The sequence below is a fragment of the Malaya genurostris genome, chromosome 3, assembly GCF_030247185.1.
Source record: "Malaya genurostris strain Urasoe2022 chromosome 3, Malgen_1.1, whole genome shotgun sequence".
NCBI lineage: Eukaryota > Metazoa > Arthropoda > Insecta > Diptera > Culicidae > Malaya > Malaya genurostris.
Window position 1 is genome coordinate 264,455,923 of NC_080572.1, and position 15,578 is coordinate 264,471,500.

The 15,578-nt window shown below is 37.4% G+C and overlaps 1 protein-coding gene across 2 annotated transcripts in view; it reads left to right on the forward strand.

The window, feature by feature from the left end:
- The window catches only part of LOC131435963 (5-hydroxytryptamine receptor-like), a 494,311-nt gene that overhangs the window by 184,864 nt on the left and 293,869 nt on the right, over positions 1-15,578 (forward strand). The window lies entirely within an intron of this gene.

A 15,578-nucleotide genomic window follows, 5' to 3' on the forward strand; every position in this document is an offset into this window, starting at 1 on the left:
ACTTGCTTAATCCACCTAGCAGTGAGATGATACCTTTTTCTATCAATCCGCATGTGTTTTTTGCATGAATATTCTTCGGTGTTTCAGTTCTCATGACATTAATTTAATCTGCTTAGCGACAATTTGAGATTTTATTCACTCATTGCTCTGTAATGTGGAAACTGCAAATCGGATCGAACTAGAATCTAAGAGTGTGACAATCGATTGAACATTCCATGAGATGTCGAAGTATCAGGAATCAGGAATCAGAACAAATTGGCTCAAATGGCACGTTCCCCTTGATATTTGGAGATTTGTGCCTTGCCATCAATTTGTTTTTAGCATCATTTTCCCGATATATAAAAGGGAAGGATTGAAAGGAAATGGTAAGGGTTGGACTAGGAGGATGGGAAAAATTGACGACACAAAAACACATAAAAGCAGAAGTAAATTCTGCACCTCTAAGGGATGCTGAACAATCTGCTGAGGATCACATTTAGTGGAAGCAGAAGGAAATTCTGAACCTCTACGAGGTCCCGAACAGTCTGCTGTTAATAAAACCTCCAACCCCCGAGAGGATTTAGAGATCTTACAAAAGCGACACCATTCTGCACTCCCGGAAGAATGCAGAACGACTCGCAGTATGTACGAGCAGAAGTAAATTCGGTACCCCCCAGAGGATGCCAAACAATCTGCCAAACCCTATTTAAGGTTAATACAGAAGGGATTCATTCACTCCAGGAAGAACGATGAACCCTTCTGACTATAGCTCCTTACCACATTGGGTGAGAAACGAGAGAATATCCTTCAATTTTAGCTCCGCATACACAGACTCAACCATGTATGGAGAACCAAAAACCCGGATACGTAGCTGCGTCAATGCGGGACAGTTACATCACAGACTAACAGACATGACAGTATGAGTAAATTCTTATAAAAATAATTTTTCGTGATGCACTAGTTCCACCTATATTGTACTGCGCGAACTATTTACTATCGGTACACCCCTTGTGTTATGTAAAAGTTTTTTTTACTAGTTGGTTTCCCCTCGTTTGTCAACACCGATCAGCTGCCTGCAGGGATGCCTGATTTCATTAAAATATTTGGAAGTGAATCGTCACAATAAATTATTGGATTACGTTGATAATATATTTAACTTTTTCCCGATGTTGGAAGGTTTACCATTTATTTGACTCAACGTTGTTCATCTAGACTATTTTTTATTCTGTTGGTAGTCTTCACCCGAAATTAAGTGGCGGCAGACCAGAAGCAAGTAAATATTGTAACAAAACGGGTTCGATTTTGTATTGCGTTGGAGGATGAGAAGTAGGCACAATTATGTATGTAGTTTTGGCAATATTTATTAAATCTGTATCCTGCATGAAATTCGCATGGACGTATACAAATCAATACATTACAGGTAATTCTGCATGAATGGCAACTCTGTTGGTAAATGAAAAAAAATAAACACAGTATAGATGACAGACAAGATGTTTTTGATAGGGTAACGTGGCGCCATCATGACACATGTGAGTACTGTCCCAAATAAAAGAATATTCGAAATGACCGTTAAAATGATTGAAGAATTTAATTTGAGTGTCCTGTCTGTTAGTCTGTGGTTACATATCAGATGATATGAAGTACCGTAATCGCATTCACACAAATCACACGAATAATACTCAGCACGTTGAATAGTAGCCATGTGATAATTGAGTTTGCAATGTCCAGTCAGAGCTCTGACCAGAATACTGCAATGATGCTTGGAAAAATGCAGTAGATACTTTGACATTTTCAGATTTAAATCTGGTAGAAATACTTTTGTCTGAGCGCAAGTTTGCAAGCTGCGCCAGTAGCTGGCATGTTTGGATGCAGCCCAAGAACGAATCTTGTGCTTTATCCAACTAGTTGAAAGTGGTAAAGCTGGTTCAGGACCAACGAAATCATTCGTTGCACCAGCTCTAGCCAACTCATCAGCCCATTCATTTCCAGTAATACCAGAATGGCCGGGTACCCATAAGAAGTAAACAGCATTTGAAATGCTGAGGTCTTCAATTTGAGTTCGACATGCGATCACTAGATTCGACCGTGAGTCATTCGAACTGAGTGCTTTTAAGGCTGCCTGACTGTCGGAACAAAAATAAATTCGTTTACCACAGATCCTCTGCTGAAGTGCCGATTGTACTCCACACAGAATTGCGTAGATTTCTGCTTGGAACGCAGTACAGTATCTACCAAGTGAATGAGACTGCTTTAGCCTCATTTCACGACAGTAGACTCCAGCACCAGCTCGACCATTCAACAGAGAACCGTCCGTATAACAAACTATGTGTTCATCAAGTTGTCGTTCCAGACAACCAGACAACCATTCCTAAAGGAAAACTAATGCTTCTTGTTTTAGGAACACATGTAGTGGTTTAATACGCAGTAGCGCCTCTAGAGCAGCATTAGGAGTTGTCGTTAATGCTCCTGTCATCGCCATTAGGACCATCCTTTGGAGATGATTTAGCTTTGACTGAACTGTCGCGACTTCTCCTTTCTGCCACCATACAAGACATCCATATGCTAAAATTGGTCTAACAATAGTTGTGTAGATCCAATGAATATATCTGGGTTTGAGTCCCCACGATTTTACAAAAGCTCGTCTGCATTGGCCAAAAGCCATGCAAGCTCTTTCAATCCTGAAGTCAATGTGAGCAGACCAATTCAGTTTTGAATCAAGAATAACCCCGACGTATTTAACTTGATCGACCACAGTGACCTCTAAACCGAAGAACTGTAACGGACGAGCTCCTGTGATTATCCTACGATGAGTGAAAAGCACCATTGATGTTTTGCCCGGATTTACAGATAATCCAACCGGACAACACCATTGTTCAACAGATCGCAGGGCTTGTTGCATTAAATCAAAGAGAGTGTTAATGCTTATACCGGTCATCAATATATGATAATCGTCGGCAAAACCATAAGTCGGAAATCCAAGGTTATTAAGTTTCCTTAACAAACCATCAGCGACTAGGTTCCATAAAAGTGGGGATAGTACACCACCTTGAGGACACCCACAGACACTCAGCTTTCTAATCTCTGCTTGCCGAAGCGATGAACAAAGAAGTCGATTGCTAAGCATTGCGTGTATCCAGTAAGGGAAAAACCCAAGATATTCCGTTCACGACTGCAATGTTTAACCTCCTGCAGCCATCGGCACGGAAATACACCTTGACTTAGGAGTTCCTATTTTTGTGGCCTTTTACGACATGGAACAGGAAACCAGTGGCTCAATTCTTGGTAAAAAATAATTCCGCCGGATGCCACACGGCTTACCTGTTTGGTGGACTTATACCACCGGTACAGGTGGACCGTAGCGTTATTCTTAGCCAGTTGGGAAACCGCTACCGACACTACACGGCTATCTAGGCTGCTCAGAGAGGGAAGTTGACATTGATGGTCAACTTCCATGGATGGCCGAGCAGCCGGACATTAATTTAATCTGCTTAGCGACAATTTGAGATTTTAATCACTCATTGCTCTGTAATGTGGAAACTGCAAATCGGATCGAACTAGAATCTAAGAGTGTGACAATCGATTGAACATTCCATGAGATGTCGAAGTAAGTTCTACTTTAAAGTTAACGGGTATTAAGGGTACTTCCAGAGCCGGTATTCAGGAACCAGCAAAAAATGACGAATAAATAACAATAGTTTTGAGTCCAACTTTAAAGCTTTTCGGGATTGTCATCTTCTGTATCGGTTTGAATTTTAAAAATTCATTATTCCATAATTGTGGAGCAGGGAAAAGCCCAGTAGAGCTGGTATAGTTAAAACTTTCTCTCCAGCAGGCATAAAACCTCCTCATCTTTTGCATCAAGAGATTACAATGATCAAAATGATATAACTTAAAACTAAAACTTAGAAATTATACAATGATGAGAGAAAAATAATACTAAATATAGTATTATAGTTACTAGAACCTATCGAGACAGATAACTGAGCTGTTTTTTTAGATCATTACGAGAATGATGAAGGTGAAATACATTTTAGCAATTATTAAACAGGCGATACATACTAGTCAAAGGTTCGTAATAACCGTTGTTAGTTCTAGATGAGGGTTTTCCAAGAAATGGGTGGAAACGAAGAGTACGGCGATGAATATCTAAGTGTAACATTTGTAGAAGATTTGAACAGTCTATACGAGCTTGTAGTAAATCAGCGACAAAAATGACCTTACAGACGTCCCATTGAACAGAGGGCAAATCTAGGTCAATCAGCTTGCAATGATCTTCGTAGCTCGGATGGGTCTCTCCACGGAAGACGACGAAGTGCAAAACGGACGAATTTGCGTTTGCGAATGTCTCGAAGGTAAAAAGGTGACCAAACGACAGATGCATACTCTAAAATGGAGCATATCAAGCTACAGTTAATTAATTTTGTCTTTGTCTTTGGCTTTTTTGAGAGAACGATTGAGCTTTGAGAAACGATTCGATACTGGAACCGGAATTAGAAAATCTGTGTAGCCGAAGTCAGATAAATTCACCTGAGTAGCTGTTTAGTTTACATTTGTTTCAAAATGTTTGAAAATCAGTATAAACATCTTTGAGAAATCGTAGTGCGAATTAAATCCGAATCGAAAACTGAAGAGCACTAAAACTGAAATAAGTTTATTTGGTTATCGACTATCCAAATCTGCAAACCAGATAAACCTGATTTATTTATGTGAAATTGACATTTTCATACTAATCACCCTGTATCGCTTAAACCGGAAGTTGGATCTGACTGACAAGCAAGATGATTTATAGGACCCTAAAACTTTTCATTTGAATCTTAGGTGATTCTTAGATTTCATTTGAATCTTAGATCGGTTCAGCCATCTACGAGAAAAATGAGTTACACAATTTCGTCACATAACATCCTGTAGTTCTGGAACCAGAAGTCGGATCCAAACATAATTCAGGAACCTTGTTTGGGAGCATACGACTTTTCATATGAATGTGAGTTTGTAGAAAACGGTTGAGTAATCTCCGAAAAAAAGAGTGAAATTATTTTTCACGCACGCATTTACTGATCTCAACGAACTGATTCGAATGATATATGGGTGTAATGTTCTTCCAGCATTTATTGCTGCCAGTAGTTTGAATCAATATAATTATTAACTGGCTTTCAACTCGAAAATGCTGTCATCATCTAGTTTACATATGTCATATTCGAACGATTATGTTGCCAAAAACGAACCATGCTAAAATCGGTCCGAGGCAAATTGTCATGAAAAAGGATGCTGTACATATGTACTTAGAAACAATTGTATTTAACAGAATAAAAAATCGTTTTCTCGTTGCTCCCAAGAATTGCTTTGTCATACAGTGCTCAAAACTCCTATTGATGGAATATGAGGAAAAGTCGCTTACACAGAAATGTCTATATTTCCGTTAAAAATGGACGGATTTGGACTATCTATTTCTTGTTGGATAGCTATTACCGTGCGAAATGTAAGGCTGGAAACATATTTTATTTTCAAGGTCAAGGGTGACAGATACTGTCAAAAAACTGAAACTTCGTATAATTCAAAAAATAAACATCCGATCTGAAAAGATTCAATAGCGTTCCGAGTGACGGGGAGACCATTTATTTGCGACTAGTTTGATCAAAATCGGTTCAGCACTCTCTGAGATCTCGACCTCTTTGTTGACAACACACACAAATACACACACACATACATACACACATACACACACACACACACACACACACACACGGACATTTGCTCAGTTCTTCGAGCTGAATCGATTGGTATATGACATTCGGCCCTCCGGGCCTCGGAAATTTTTTCTAAAATTTGAGCGAATTCTATACCTATTTTTTATATATAAAAAAGGTAAAACGGTTCAGTTAATACAAATGTTTTTGTAAGCTTGTTTCCATCATCTTGAGTCGACAGTTTTCTCAATTTACAAAAAACTTGCTATACTCCCTCACCTTCAAAATAACCTTATAATCTATTTTGATTTAACTTCCTTTTTATCAGTGTCATTTACTACAGATCTCCTCCATGATTACCACTGAGTAGTGTAGAAAGTATCTCTTCTTTTAAAAAACTATCGATTCTCACCTTTGGTACATGTGCCAAACTTGGTGGCGATTCGTTTAGCTGTTTCGTAGTTATGCTTAAGGGGGGAGTGGGGTCTTTACGATGAAAGAAATAATCATTTTTGAGATTTTTTTCCAGAATTATCGTTGAACAAAATAAATTCAAATGTTCGACTTGATAATCAGCATCATTCGAACCACATAATTTTTTTCGTGAAAAGATATTGATAGATAAGTTGGTGAAGAGGTATTTTTAAGGACTCTTCTTAGAAATCATGACTTGCGGTGTCCACTGTATCTCATTGCAGACTAATCAAAGAAGCATAGTTAGAGTAGAAGTTTTTCTAGACCTCAACGTTTCTGTTTGATTTTTTTTAATTTCTGGTGGTTGCTTAAAGTGAAAACTACGATTTTCCCGAAAAAAAATCCGCCATTTTGTAGCTGTAAAACCTCCTCAAAGTAACAAACAACAAAAAGAAAAACGTTAGGTTTGGGTTTTTATAGGTAGAAAATGGAAAAATTTGAAAAAAAATTGGTGCAGTAGTTTTTGAATGACGATGGACTTTCAAAACCTGCTTTCGAGAAGAACGCGTTTAAAGTTTTTTTTTATCTATAAAATCAATGGAAACAATTTATTACTCCAGGGAGCCCGCAGGGTCCAACATTTCCAAAACAGCCTTTTATAATTTATTATAATGAAACATTTCAAGAATATTTTGTCAAGTTTTGAAGTCAATCGAAGTAGAAATCTTGGGCCTGTGTACCGAGCTCTTACCTCTTCGCTGTATGAGATAAGTAAAGATAAAGGCCCATAACTTGCTGAGTTTTTCTCCGATAGGCTTGAAAATTTCACAGAATATTCTCGAAATGTTTTCGAAAGAAAATAAAAAATGATTTTTCGAAAGTGTTAGACCCTACCCGCCCCTTAAATACACTCGCGTTCATAGGCAGATAAAGATTTTTTTCCCTTGGTTCTTTGAATTTCCCCGGAAAAATGGAACCGGATGTTTTGAATTTTTTTAAAGAAAATTGCATTGCATTCAAATCAACAACAGCAATACTATCTACTACGGCCTTGAAATTCTTGCCACTCTCTTGTTTTACAAAAAATGGGAGATGAAAATTTATTTTCAAAAACCCTTCCTTCTAGTCTAAATGTCGATTCTCTTTAAATTATATAAATTTCGTCATTGACCTCCTCTCCACAAGTTAAGGACACTTGCTACACACTTTTCCCCCTGAAAATGTAATAATGCTTATCTCTGAAGAGCAAGAGGTATCCCCCTTTTTAAGGCACTTGCTACATCCAACTCCCATATATATCATATCTAAGGTTACATGGTCTTCAAAAATTATCGATTCTTGTCAAATTTTATAAAGTTTTTCACGACCTTCTGTTAATGATACTTGCTACGCTTCCTCCCTTATGAAAATACCTTTATGACTATTTCTGAAGAGCAAGAAATACCTGTGCCAAGTTTTATAGTTTTGTAGCAATATAATTGACCCTTTTGAGACTTAGTTCTGACTCATACTGCGTCCATCAGTTCATTCTATAGCTGAATTTGAATAGAAATGATGTGCTGATACAAACAAACTCGGAATAATTTATGAAATTATCAACAAAATGAATAAAAATTTCAGCTTATTTTATAATTTATAGCAGCTAATCGTTTGATTTAAATAATATGGTAGTTAAAAAATGCGAGGAATATGTTTTATTAAATTCAAATCGTTGTGACTATATAAGAATTATATTAGGAGAAGAATTCTCTGTAAAAGTGATGCTACGGCGAAGGGAAACTTATGAAAATTGCCTTAAGAAATAAACGTATTTATGGAAAAAAAGTTTTATAGCCATTTGTGCAGTAGTTATGGAGTTATGCCGTTACAAACATTACACTTCCTTTTTTAGAAGCACTTACTACACCCTCCTCCACCGAATATCCTTATGATCATATCTGAGTTGTGCAAAAACTATCTATGGTCTTCAAAAAGTACCGATTCTCGTCAAATTAGATATTTTTTATGACTCCCTTCTTTGTTAAGAACACTTGCTACGCTCCCTCACCTCATAAACATATTCTTATACCCCCCCCCCCCCCCTTTTAAAAAGACTTACTAAAGGGTGATTTTTTAAGAGCTTGAGAACTTTTTTAAACAATAAAACGCATAAAATTTGCAAAATCTCATCGGTTCTTTATTTTAAACGTTAGATTGGTACATGACATTTACTTTTTGAAGATAATTTCATTTAAATGTTGACCGCGGCTGCGTCTTAGGTGGTCCATTCGGAAAGTCCAATTTTGGGCAACTTTTTCGAGCATTTCGGCCGGAATAGCCCGAATTTCTTCGGAAATGTTGTCTTCCAAAGCTGGAATAGTTACTGGCTTATTTCTGTAGACTTTAGACTTGACGTAGCCCCACAAAAAATAGTCTAAAGGCGTCAAATCGCATGATCTTGGTGGCCAACTTACCGGTCCATTTCTTGAGATGAATTGTTCTCCGAAGTTTTCCCTCAAAATGGCCATAGAATCGCGAGCTGTGTGGCATGTAGCGCCATCTTGTTGAAACCACATGTCAACCAAGTTCAGTTCTTCCATTTTTGGCAACAAAAAGTTTGTTAGCATCGAACGATAGCGATCGCCATTCACTGTAACGTTGCGTCCAACAGCATCTTTGAAAAAATACGGTCCAATGATTCCACCAGCGTACAAACCACACCAAACAGTGCATTTTTCGGGATGCATGGGCAGTTCTTGAACGGCTTCTGGTTGCTCTTCACTCCAAATGCGGCAATTTTGCTTATTTACGTAGCCATTCAACCAGAAATGAGCCTCATCGCTGAACAAAATTTGTCGATAAAAAAGCGGATTTTCCGAATGGACCACCTAAGACGCAGCCGCGGTCAACATTTAAATGAAATTATCTTCAAAAAGTAAATGTCATGTACCAATCTAACGTTTAAAATAAAGAACCGATGAGATTTTGCAAATTTTATGCGTTTTATTGTTTAAAAAAGTTCTCAAGCTCTTAAAAAATCACCCTTTACATCCATCCCCCATATAATCATATCGAAGGTATGGGAATGTTTCAAAGGTCTTCAAAAAATATTGATTTCCGTCATATTATATTATATTTTTTCATGACCCCTCCTTGTTTATGACATCTCTTTTAGAGAAATACGAACGAGCGTATCCCCTCTTTTAGAGAAATACGCTTATGACCATTTCAGAAGAGCAAGAAGTATCTGTACCAAGTTTGGTGGCGGATTGAGTAGTTTCGGAATTATGCCGTTTTAAACATTACACCCCCCTTTTTAAAGGCACATGCTACATAAGGCCATGAAGGCAAACTTTATCTACAGTTAGTACCAATATAACCGCTTAATAAGAAACACGTTGTTTTATTTACTTCGCCATTGTTTCACCCATACCGTTGGGACAGCTCGAAGTAATTTATCGTGTGTTGAAATTCTCCTATCGTCGTGTTCCGCTGCGAGTGTCAGACCTGTCGCGAAATCTGCCATCGGTTTGATAAGGCAGATTAATTACTGAACACAGACATTCGTCAAAAATTACAGACTTTTGAAAATTGGCGCGATCTTTTCGTTTTTGCTAGCTAAAATTATTCGCTCTTATTCTGAATAACGTCGTATCGTTTTTTCCCTCGTATTTCATTTTTTATTCCCAATAACGCTAGCAAAATCAAAGGTAGCTATGATTCGATCGAACCACATTCGATCGAAAAATCAATACGTCGTTATTCATAATAAGAGCGATTATATTACCTGGAATCTCTGGTGATATGCAACACATGGACATCTTGACAGCTTCAACAGATCTGTCATACATATAAGTAAAAACCGTTTCGCCGATGGACCTTTTTACCAGCTACTTTCAATCAATTTATAGATTTTTTTTCAACTGAAAATATCGTACAAAGCAAAGATTTCAGAACTAAATACCATGCGCCCCCATCTGACGATAATTTGATGGGGACGCATGGTTTTTCGATTGACCCATATTTATACCCGTGTTAGTCTAATATTATACCCGTTCACATTTTTTAAAATTCTGAAAATAATACAACGTGATGTACTCATAAATGATGTACTTTTGATGCAAAATTTAAAGTGGTACCAAAATTATAAGCGCGAATAAAAAAATCTAACAGCTTGAACATTTTTTTACATGGAAAAATTCTGAAAAAAATCAGAAGATTTCACATAATGCCTAAAACTTTCTTGATTTTTTGCAAAGAGGTTTTTGGAAAATTTAAATAAAATGAAAATTTTGGGAAAATCATCATTCAAACAGCCTATATCGATTTGATTTCTGTTTGAGGGCAGTGTTTATATGCATACTCGGCAACACTCTTAAATAAAACACATGCCAAATTATAAAAATGGACAATTTTTTTTATTTGGTAGATTATTTCTTAGCATTTAACATTTAAATATGAGTGTCGTCAATTGTCAAAAGTCTGTGATTTCTGACGAAAAGGTTTACATGTTAACTAAGAAATTTGAAAATTTACAGATAATTTGCAGACTTGGCATCTCTGCATATCATTGACAATTTTTCACGGTTTGTCGAAAAAAATGGGGTGCCGGAAACTGAACACCTTGAGGTAACCGAAATCAGTAGACATTTTGAAAATGACTAAAAAAAACATTGGTTACGAAAATTTTGATAGCATCCGGTATTAAATCAAAAAATAGATCGATTTCACCTCATAAATATTCAATCCAGTCATCTTTTCGATGGATGCTTTTCAATTTATGATACTATAAAAAAAGTCATGAAAAACATTTGTGTCGATTTTCCCGCAATTAAAATTTGTTTTAAGCGCAGCAAAAAGTACAAGCGTTTGTTTGCTTTGGTATTCAGCACAAAAAGAACGTGTTGCTATTACACACACACATGACTTTTGTCGGAATGACGCTATCTGCTTTCTGTCAAAAGTTACGGTGGAGTGCCGGCAACCGAACATATTCCCCTACACCATCGAATTGAGATTTCCAATTGATCTGAAACATGGCTCGGTTTCAGTCAGTAAATGAGAGATCTGTTTGAAGACTATATAAAAGTTCGTCGATTCCGCGCAGCACTGTTTTGTTTTTTGTTTTGGATATATTATTGAAACAATCGACAAAAATTGCTAGAAACACAAATGTGATCGTCAAAATAAACGCTGTCGTGAAATAAAGTTGTCGTAATTTTCGAAATGAGCTCGCTTGAATGCATTCAGTGTTTGCCTGTATGTTTAGTCGGTTTTACTTAAACATGAAAAGATAACACTGCTAAACGTCGAATTACTGAATCATAAGCGTTCAGAGGTTTTTTGTTACCAAGCTACCGCTTCGATTCATTAATGTCGTTTTCGTTTGATGCCAAACCTAACCCTGTTTCCACTCTAACTGCTGTCAAACCGTTTGTTTGAAGCCAGTTTTGAGCCTAGGTTCAACGTTGTTGAACTGAAAATCGAGTCAGTTTCGAACCTGGTTTTTATATCAGGTTCGCTTGAACCCTCGTTGCTAAGTGCGAAATCAACACGGTTCCATGAAAAGTGTTTGTTTGATGAAACTACACTGGGTCAGTTTCAGTTTGCTCAAGCGAAAACGACACAACAGTTCAAATGGAATTGCGCCAAGCAGACGCGTAGTTTACTCTGCTGAAGTAATAACTCAGAAATGTTTGGATCAGACATAAACGAGTGACAACTTGCCGCAGTCGCCGCAGCCTACTATATCACCGAATCCCAGTCTACTAAAAATGGCTGCACAAAATCATCAAGTCTGGATTCGAGGGCTGGTACGTTCCGCTTTAATCAGAACAAACCGAAAATAAAACGTAAAATAATTATGCTGAATTCACTTAACACCGCTTAACGATGCGATGAAATTGCAGCCAGACAAAAAGATAAAACGCAGTTTCATCAATGGCCTGAAGCATATTCGCATAATTTAATCCAATTAAAAAGTTTATTTGGATTATCGAAAGCTACATGATATGGTTGAAATTCGGTCGACGGATGAATTCGATTCGTTAATTGGGATGACTGATAGATGGATATAATGGCATGCACGTGGGGCCGCCAATGGTCAGCATAGTGCAGAACGCAGCTGTGCTCAGCTCTGTGAATAATGTGAGACAATCATATTTAAATTTAACATCTAGTCGCTTGTTTTCCAATTCGGTCAGCAGTTGATAAAATGTCACGCCTGTTAATACCATTGATGTAGTCCAGTCAGATGAAAAATCTATCCCATCGTTTTACCGTCGGCTGCCGGTGCTTCATTTTTTTTGCGTGTTGGAACATCGAGGTCTACAGTTCGACATGGTCCTCAAATTGGTATCATTAATAGTAGTTTTAATTTTGAATGAGATTCATTTCAACTTGAACTGGGTAAGACCATTGAGCTCGTTAGCCTGGATAATTAATACCTTTCAATTAACTAGAAATTACACACGCACATTTCAACGATTTTTTTACACTTTGTAAAAGTCCATATCATGATTATCATCAAGTATCACATTTTGATGAGAACGTGATGGAATTAACATTCGATTGTTATGCAATTGGACGCTCTACCTGGTAGCAAAAAGTATTGTATTACTCGTTCCACGAACTTTTCATGGAATTTGTAATGCTAATGATGCTTTAAAGATAAAGACTGTCCCAGAAAGTATGGACGCACTTTGATTTCGCTGTAAATAATTCACAAGTGTTAGATATTCAAATTTTATTCGATATACTGATAATATTAGACTACAACAACAGAATATTATTCTCAACATTTGCTACTTAGCCATTGTAGACTATAGCTGGCGTACCTTCTTGCGAACGTTCCTCATTAAATTCCATACAGACTTCTTGGCGACAAGTTTTGACACTTTTTTCCAATCTTTTTCGAACTGTTGAATGGTTTCGGCTACCGAAACATGTTTCCTAAGATGTGCCTTCGTTAATGCCCAAAATTCCTCAATTGGTCGAAGTTGTGGGCAATTTGGTGGATTCATGTCTTTTGGGACGAAAGTAACATTTTTGGTAGTATACCATTCTACCGTTGATTTCGAGTAGTGGCAAGAAGCAAGATCTGGCCAGAAGACAACAGAATCCTTGTGGCTTCGAATCATGGGTAGAAGTCGTTTTTGTAAACATTCCTTGATGTATATTTCGCTGTTCATTGAAGCAGTGGTGATAAAGTGTTTCGAAATCTTACCGCAGCTAAAAAATTGCTTGCCAGACCATAGCTTTCTTACCAACTATTTCGTCTTCAATCGATGTCTCGGACTGGTTTAACACATCCCCTTCTCGCACCGTATAACATTGTGGTCCCGGCGAGGATTTGTAATCGAGTTTCACTTAGGTTTCGTCGTCCATGATTATGCAGTTCAAATTATCAGCAAGAATCGTATTGTACAGCTTTCGAACCCTCGGCCTGATCGATGCTTCATGTTTCGGACTACGTTTTGGTTGTTTGTGCTTCTTATAGGTTCGAAGATTGAAACGTTATTTAGCACGAAAAACATTTGACTTAGAAGTGCCCACTTTTTTGGCCACATCCCGAACTGAAACCTCCTTCTTTTGCTCGAACGCCTTCAGTATACGTTTATCCAACTGAGGGTTAGCAGGACCTTTTTTTCGACCCGTTTTCGGTTTATCCTCAAAGGTGTTATTCTCATCGAACTTCCTGATTGCATTTCGCACGGCTTTTTCACTTACTTCTTCCATTTTTGCTATCTCTCTCAGTGACAGTCCGCTTTTTATGCACCATTTGTACACAATTTTTCGACGTTGTTCTGCTGAAAGTCCACGCATTTCAAATCAAACTAATGAAAACGAATAAGCAACTGCACAAGTGGTTAGAGAAGAGTGTAAACAACAGGACGCAGTCATAAAAGTGGACAGATTCTGAACCATTGCGAAATGGCAGCGGTTTTTGGTTGCGTTCATACTTTCTGGGCCAGTCTTTATTAAAGTTCGCTGACTATCATGTGCTGATATGATAACGATCATATCATATCGTGTACTATTGTATTGACATTGTCAGCTCTCAAAACAAGCTTATCGAAATTCGTTGAGTCTTTCAAACGAGCCTCATTAGCTCGAAAATAAATTGATAGAGCGTAAGCTTGTTAAAACCGGTTCAGCTATCTCTGAGAAAATTGTCGAAAAGTGCATACACACAAATTTTCCGATCTCGTCGAACTGAGTCGAATGGTATATAACACTATGGGTCTCCGAGGCTTCGTTCGAAAGTCGGTTTTTCCAGAAATTCTAAAAATCTTTCCATAGAGAAAGGCAAAAAAGAGTTCTCGCATCCTTGAATGTCAGGGGGACCAGAATATCGACATTGAACATTGCACTTTTTCGACGGGTTCAACTTTTCAACACCCAGTAATTTCGGAACCTGAATCGGATCATGTGTCCACTTTTACAACGTTTTGAAAATTTTACTACGATGCTCCACAACCGGATGTCGGATTCGAATAAAATTTTGCGATGGGCTATGAAACTGTAGAACATTTTATATGAATTCAACCTTGTGAAAATGGAGTCTGTGGTCTCGGCACTTTTTTTTTCATTTAGAACTAACCCATAAAGAAAAGGAAAACCCAAGTACAAATCAAAGATCGTATGATTTTATAGACTGAAGTGGAATTTCATCCGGATCCGACTCCTGATTCCGGTCTTACAGAGTGAATACCTCTCATCTGAATCTAAAAGTTGTAGTATTTTAAATGTGACAAATATTTACTAATATATTTTCCGGCACGATTTTGTGGAAGAACGTCAAATTTTCAATTGAAATGATCCTAAACAAAATTTTGCTAAATGCAATACCTCTCAAAATAGAGCGAATTTTAATTAAAGAATCTGGAAATTTATAGCTTTCGCTCATTTGCGAAAAAAAAGTAAAAATTGAATTAATTTTTTATGAAAGAGTAGGTCGTTTGTTCCTCCTATGCTGATAGTAATTCAAGTTTTTCAAGATTATATGGGCATTCGTTGGGATCAGATTCAAACTAAAATTTTTGCTATGTTTGGTGCTTATTGATGAAATCTGCCAGATTGTTTTTATGGGATCCGCAAAAGATAATCTACTCTATAGAGCGATTAATTTGATTGCGGTAGGGTACAATTAACTTTCCCTGGCTTCAAACTAATTGCGGTCGTTCACCAGGGGAAAAAATAAATAACTGAATATTGAATGTTTCATCGAAACTTCGTTGTAGCTGGATTTTGATTTCATTTCAATCGTGGAAATTCGTACAAGAGATTATTGATAGTACACCGAAACCTCCATTTACGAACTATGTTAAACGGGGGCTCGTAAATGGAGGTAGTTCGCAAAAAAAGTTTTGTATAATGAATGTGGAAACCCCCAATCACATGGCCATTTTCGGAACGGATGTGATAAGTGGGTGCAAGAAAATTGTTTGGGGTCGGTTCAAAATCCAAAATGGCGACTTCCGGTTTATCGATATTCCTTAAAACCCCTTACAATATGGGTAT